This window comes from Dioscorea cayenensis, chromosome 20 (assembly GCF_009730915.1).
Source record: "Dioscorea cayenensis subsp. rotundata cultivar TDr96_F1 chromosome 20, TDr96_F1_v2_PseudoChromosome.rev07_lg8_w22 25.fasta, whole genome shotgun sequence".
NCBI classification, from domain to species: Eukaryota; Viridiplantae; Streptophyta; class Magnoliopsida; order Dioscoreales; family Dioscoreaceae; genus Dioscorea; species Dioscorea cayenensis.
The window spans coordinates 22,422,833-22,430,034 of NC_052490.1; the positions used below are offsets into that span (position 1 = coordinate 22,422,833).

Sequence of the window (7,202 nt, forward strand, 5' to 3'; positions counted from 1 at the left end):
ACTCAAAATTTTGAGCTCAAGCTAGGCTTTATCCAAATGTTACGGCGGTCAAAGTAGTTTAGTGGTTTGGCCGATGAGGATCCAAACATCCACATCGAAAATTTTCAGAAAGTGTGCGATATGCTCAAGATCAATGGGGTTACAGATGAAGCAATAAAATTGAGGGACTTTCAATTTTCCTTTAAGGGGAGAGTGAAACAGTGGTTACATTCATTGCCTAGAGCATTGATCACTACTTGGAAGGAAATGGTAGAAGCTTTCCTAGCTAGATATTTCTCTCCTGGAAAAACTATGAAACTCAGCAATGAAATATTCTCTTTTGTTAAGTGGAATTGGAGTCTCTTTTTGAGACATGGGACAGGTTCAAGGATCTTCTGCAGAAATGTCCTCAACATGGGTTCCCTGAGTCGATGATTATCCATACCTTGTACAATGGTTTGAACCAAAGCACAAAGCAATTACTCGATGCTATAACAGGAGGTAATTTAAGCAGTAAAACCCCAGAGGAGGCCTGACAGTTCATTGAAGAAATGGCTATGAATAGTTGCTAATGGAAAAACCAAGCCAAGAAGAAGGTAGCCGGACTTCAAGAGAACGATGCAGTGTCGTCATTAGTAGCCCAGGTTGAGTCCTTGAGCAAGAAGATAGACACCATAACTTCTCCTAGAGTGGTGGCAATGATGAGTTGCAGCGGGTGTGGGAGTGGACATTCTTCATCTGATTGCCTGATTTTTATTGGTGGTATAACTTCAGTGGAACATGTGGATTTTGTAGGAAATGCAATAAGAGGTCAAGGAAATACGTACAACAATACCTATGATCTAGGGTCGAGGAATCACCCAAACCATTCTTGGGGTAATCGATGGGCAACAGAAGACTTCCGCACCACCGGGTTTTAACAACAAGCCCTAAATGTGGAGAGCAGAGTTTTACGGTTGGAAAACCGGATGATCGATATGGAGAAGGGTTTAACGAAGTTTATTCAATCTTCAGACACATGATTTCATTAAATAGAGGTCACACTTCGCAACAACACTGTATGTTTGCATAACTTAGAGAAGTAAGTGGGTCAGATTTTGAAATCACTTTGAAAAAAAAACCTCAACGCAGTTTACTGATCAACACAGAGACAAACCTAAGAGAACAATTGAAGGTAATCACATTGAGGAGTGGTCGTGAACTTGAGAATAAGCTCCCTCACCGAACATGTTGTAATCGAGTCACCCAAGGAAAGTGAAGGTTGAGGAAAAAGCTAAAGAGAAGAAGGTAGCACCCCCACCTTACAAAACCAAGAATTACTTACCCTTCATGTTTGAAAAATTAACCAAAAATAATGAGCAATACAAGAAATTTCTATGTCTATTCAAGCAATTGCACATCAACATCCCATTTGTGGAGGTGTTGTTTCAAATGCCTCTCTATGCAAAGTCCCTCAAAGACCTCTGGACCAACAAAAAGGAAGATAGAGGAAAGTGCAGCTATGATTCAAGATGCATCATGCTTGGCGATGTTGCAAAAGAATATGCTGAACAATATGAAAGACCATGGTAGCTTTATCATTCCATACAACATTGGCAATTTAGGTAAAGAGAAGGCATTGGCTGATTCCGGGGCTAGTATCAATGTTATGCCTTATACATTCTTCCAAAGCTAGATTTGGGAGAACCTAGGCCCACTCGGATTACACTACAATTGGCCAACCGATCAATTAGACGTCCGAGGGGCATCATTGAGGATGTGCTTGTGAAAGTTGGCAAGTATATCTTTCTTGCAGACTTTGTGGTGTTAGCTATGGATGAGGATGTCAAGGTTCTGTTGATACTTGGGAGGATGTCAAGGCTCTCATTGACATGGACAATGGGGAATTGACAATAAGAGTTGGAGATGTCAAGTTGACATACCGCCTCGCTGAAACCATGCGACATTCTCTCGACTTTGATAATACTTTATATTTTCATGACATCACTGATGAGATTATAGATGACTATATGCATGAAATGTTGTGTACGGACCCATTGGAGGGGTGGCTAGATCAAGAAGCGGAGAATGAAGAAATTTCATAGCTTGGTTTGTTGGACAAGGTGCAACCTACTCCGGGAGTAATGAAGAGGATGATCTGAAAACTTAAGAGGACAAGAAGACACCACAAAAAGCACCCCAATGCTAGTGGGAATGAGCATTCATGAAGTGAGGGTGATAAACCCTTGTGTGGTAACAAACTTGATCATTCTTTCTCTAACTTGCAAAAATTGTGCTCATCATGTTTTTAAGCTGTAGGTAAGAGGGCAACTTTTCTTCATAAACCCCCATGAGGTAAGTGTAGATACCTCAAGCTTAGTGATGTTAAATAAGCGTTTCTTGGGAGCCAACCCAAGGCTTTACTATTTTTCTGGGTCTTAGTTTAGTTTTTGCATGAGTAAAAGATTTACTGTTGGTGTTGTGATTTTAATTTACTATTACTATGTTTTTCGCTTGTTCATTGGCGAGTTATCATGCTTTAATGTGACTGGCAAAGTTTTAGGTCATTTGAGCATGTTTTTCATGAGTCTATGGTCAATTTTCCAACATATCCGTAGTTTCTGCATATTATGTTGGTGTTGTAGACTTGTTCTGCAGAAGCTGCAGATTTTTTAGCAATCCAGAGAAAGAACACAAGCTTGTATCTCAAGTCAGAGCTCAACTTCTCAATCCCGAGAAGACATAAGGGCGTGTGAGTCCCCCTGTGAGTAACCTTATGAATCCACATGCCCGTGTGAAATTTCTACAAGGGCATGTGGATCCCTGCAGAGCAAATAGTTTTCATCTCGAGAAGACACAGGGGCATGTGGCTGCCCCTGTGTGCTCCCTTGTGAATCTACACACTCGTGTGAAATTTCCACAGGTGTTTGTGGAACACTTAGAAATTTTTTTTGGAGAACTGAAAACCCACATGGGTGTGTAGCTGCCCCTTTGGCTGGCCTTGTGCTTGACCAGGTGGCCATCCCGAGAGCACACAGGGGTGTGTGGATGCCCCTATGAGCTCCCTGTGGAGCCACACGGGCATGGGTAGACCTACAAAAGCAGCAACTTTGATTCATAACCTATTCGTACTCTCTGCATTTATAAACGCCTCCACACCCAAAGAACGCATCCTTTTCCTCTCCTCAACCTTCTCGTCGTCTATTTAAACGGTTTGTGGGTTCTTTCCTATCATACTTCATCATTTTGATTCTTCTTCATCTGTAAGCCTTCCACTTTTCTTTTTCTTTGCCAAGTTTTTTCCTTTGCTTGGTGTGGACAATGTAGCATGGATTTCATAGTTATTTTGCTTTTGGATGATTATATAATGATTTTTGGAAGCATATGAGATGATTTGTACAACATTTGTGAGCTTCGGCCCCATTGCTGTTGTGCCACGAAGATCCACATGGCCGTGTAAAAATTCCACATGACCGTGTGGATTTCTGCAAGTGTTTTTTTCAAGTTTCAATTGATGATTTTCTTTTTCAATTTCTGCGAGGGAATGGCTCCCTAATAGAAAAAAATAAAACATAGGATTGGGTTTTGATTCAGATGTAGTAGGCATTCTAAAAACAAATATAGGATTAGGGTTTTGATTGAAAAATAGGAGGCATTACTATAAAAAAAAAGGATTAGGGTTTTCAATAAAGAATAAGAGACATTACTATAAGAAAACATAGGATTAGGGTTTTGATTAAAAATTAGTAGACATTCTGAAAGGAATACATAGGATTTGGATTTTGATCGAAAATTGAGGCATTTCAAAAAGAAAAACATAGGTTCAATGTTTTGATTAGAAATAACAAATATTGCCAAAAGAAAACATAAGATTATGGTTTTGATTAAAAAATAGTAGGCATTCCAAAAAAAAAAGACATAAGATTAGGGCTTTGATTACAGATATGTTACATTAAGAAAAGAAAACATACGATTATTGTTTTCGTTAAAAAATAGCAGACATTCCCAAAAGAAAACATAGGATTAGATTTTTTTTTATTCAAAATTGATAATTAGGAGACATTAACAAAAGGAAAAATAAGATTCGGGTTTTATTTCCAAAATAGTAGGCGTTCCAAAAAGAAACAATAGGATTAGGATTTTGACTCAAACCTTAAAAATATGGGACATTTTGAAAAGAATACATAGGATAGGTTTTGACTAAAAAAATAGTAGAAATTCTGAACAAAAAATATCGGATTAGTATTTTTGATTAAAAATAGGAGCCATTTAGAAAAGAAAACATAGGCTTCGGGTTTTGATTGAAAAGATAAGAGACATTTAGGGATTCCAAAAATGAAAAACATAGTATTAGGATTTTTAACTTAAAGCTAAAAAATATGAGACATTTTGAAAAGAAAACATACGATTAGGGTTTTGATTAAAAAATAGTAGAAATTCTGAACATTAAACGTCGGATTAGGGTTTTGATTTAAAAGTAGGAGCCATTAAGAAAAGAAAACATAGGATTCTGTATTTTATTGAAAGATTGTTGACATTTAGTAATTCCAAAAATAACACATAAGATTTAGGATTTTAGATTGGAAAAAGCAGGGAGACATTACTATAAGAAAACATAGGATTATGGTTTTTGATAAAAAAATATGATGCATTTCCAAAAAAACATCGAGTATTAGTGTTTTTGATTGAAAAAAATAAGAGACATTTTCGAAAAGAAAATGTAGGATTTGGATTTTTGATTAAAAAGTATGAGGCATTACAAAAGAAAACATTAAATGAGGATTTTAATTGAATAATTGTATACATTAAGAAAAGAAAACATAGGATCCGGGTTTTGATTGAAAGATAATAGACATTATGGAAAAGAAAAAGTTAGGATTAGTGTTTTGATTAAAAATTAGCAAACAATACTAAATTCTATTTTTCAATCAAAACATAAGATTAGGGTTTTTGATTAAAAAAATGAGACATTTCTGAAAAAACATAGGATTAGAGTTTTCATTGAAAAATATGAGACATTCAGAAAAGAAAACATAAGATTACAGCTTTGATTCTAAAATAGGAGACATAACGAATAGAAAACATTGTATTTGGGTTTTAATTAAAAAATAGGAGACACTCCGAAAGTAAGACAAAATATTGGGGTTTTGATTCAAAACTGAAAAATAAGAGACATTATGAAAAAGAAAAAAACTTAAATTAGTGTTTTTATTAAAAAGCAGAATATTTTTGAAATTAAAAAATATAGGATTAGAGTTTTGATAAAAACCAAAAAATCTATCATTCAAAAAGAAAAACATAGTGCTAGAGTTTTTGATTCGAGAACAGGGAGATATTCTGAAAAGAAAACATAGGATTAGGGTTTTGATTGAAAACCGAAATTGAGGTGACATTAAGAAAAGAAAGCATAAGACTAGGGGTTTAGTAGAAAAGTAGGAGACATATCAAAAAGAAACATAGGATTAAGGTATAGATTAAAAAAATAGGTGACATTCTATAAAGGCGAGAAAATGATTAATGTTTTTCATTCAAAAACTAAAAATAGGAGACATTCTAAAAAGGAAAACATATGATTATGGTTTGATTCAAAAGTAAGACACATTAAAAAAACATAGGATTAGGATTTTGAATTAAAAATATGAGACATTCACAGAAAGAAAACATAGGTTAGGGTTTTTGATTGAAAAATATGAGACATTATTATAGAATAGGATTTTTGATTAAAAACCCGAAAAATAGGGGACATTTCCAAAATACTACATAGTATTAGAGGTTTGATTAAAAAATAGCAGACATTCCAAAAAAAACTATAGGACTAGGGTTTTCATTAAAAATTAAGTGACATTCAGAAAAGAAAATATAGAATTTGTGTTTTGATTAGGGTTTTGATTCAAAAATAGCAGACATTACAAAAAGAAAACACAAGATTAGAGTTTTGAAAGACATCTTTGGTGGTTTAGTTAAAAAATTGAGACATTTCGAAAAAAAAAACACAGGATTCAGGTTTTGAATTAAAGATAGGATTAGTAATGTTTTCTTTTTGAAATGTTTCATTTTTTCAAAAATATGAGACATTTAAAAACTTTTCATAAAGCCTCATATTTTTCAATAATATTTGCAAAAGAAAACATAGGATCAGGATTTTGATTGAAAAATAGCAGATATTCCAAAAAAATTAAACATATGTTAGAATGTTGATTGAAAAGTAAGAGATATTCTGAAAAGAAAACATAGGATTAGGGTTTTGAATAAAAAATAGGACAAATTCCGATTAGGGTTTTGATTCAAATATAGCAGACATTCCAAAACAAAAGATTTGGGGCACTGGAAACTAAAATGGATTAGGGTTTCGATTTAAAAGATAGGATTAGGAAAAGAATACGTAGGATTCGGTTTTGATTCAAAACTAAAAACATAGGATTAGGGTTTAAATTGAAAAATATTAGACATTACAAAAAGAAAATATAGGATTATTGCTTTCATTCTAAAATAGGAGACATTCCCAAAAGAAAACATGAAATTATGGTTTTGGTTAAAAAATAGGTGGCATTCCAAGAAAACATAGGATTAGGGTTTTGATTAAAAATTTGAGACATTCCGAAAAGAAAAAAATTGGATTTGGGTTTCGATTGAAAAATAGCAGACATTCCTAGACAAAACATAAGATTAGAGTTTTGATTCAAAAATAGGAGTCATTCCAAAAAGAAAAATAGGATTAGGGTTTCGATTAAAACATAGGCAACATTACTATCAGAAAACATAGGATTATAGTTTTGATTAAAAACAAAAAAATAGGGGGTATTTCCAAAAGAAAGATAGGATTAGAGTTTTGATTCAAAAATAGCAAACATTCCCAAAAGAGAGCATATAATTAGGGTATTGATTAAAAAATAGGATCCATTCCGAAAAAAAAACATAGGATTAATGTTTTGATTGAAAAATATAAGACATTACTTAAACAAAACAGAGGAGTATTGTATTGATTCAAAAATAAGGGACATTCCCAAAAGAAAACATAAGATTAGTGTTTTGATTGAGAATAGGAGACATTACTCTAAAAAAACTTAGGATTAGGGTTTTCAATGAAAAATAAGCGACATTACATTTTTTTAATACGAGAAATTATAAGGGTTTCCATTAGGATTAGGGTTTTGATTTAAATATTATAGACATTGGATTATTTTGGACTATTATTCCGAATGTCTCTTATTTTACAAAGAAAATATTGGATTAAGGTTTTGATT

The 7,202-nt window shown here is 33.6% G+C and overlaps 1 non-coding gene across 1 annotated transcript; it reads right to left on the minus strand.

The window, feature by feature from the left end:
* Positions 1-294: 294 nt before the first annotated feature.
* On the minus strand, positions 295-400 carry LOC120252105. Its single transcript, XR_005533653.1, has one exon. It is a non-coding gene; the product is annotated as a small nucleolar RNA R71 (small nucleolar RNA).
* Between the last annotated feature and the right edge of the window lie 6,802 nt (positions 401-7,202).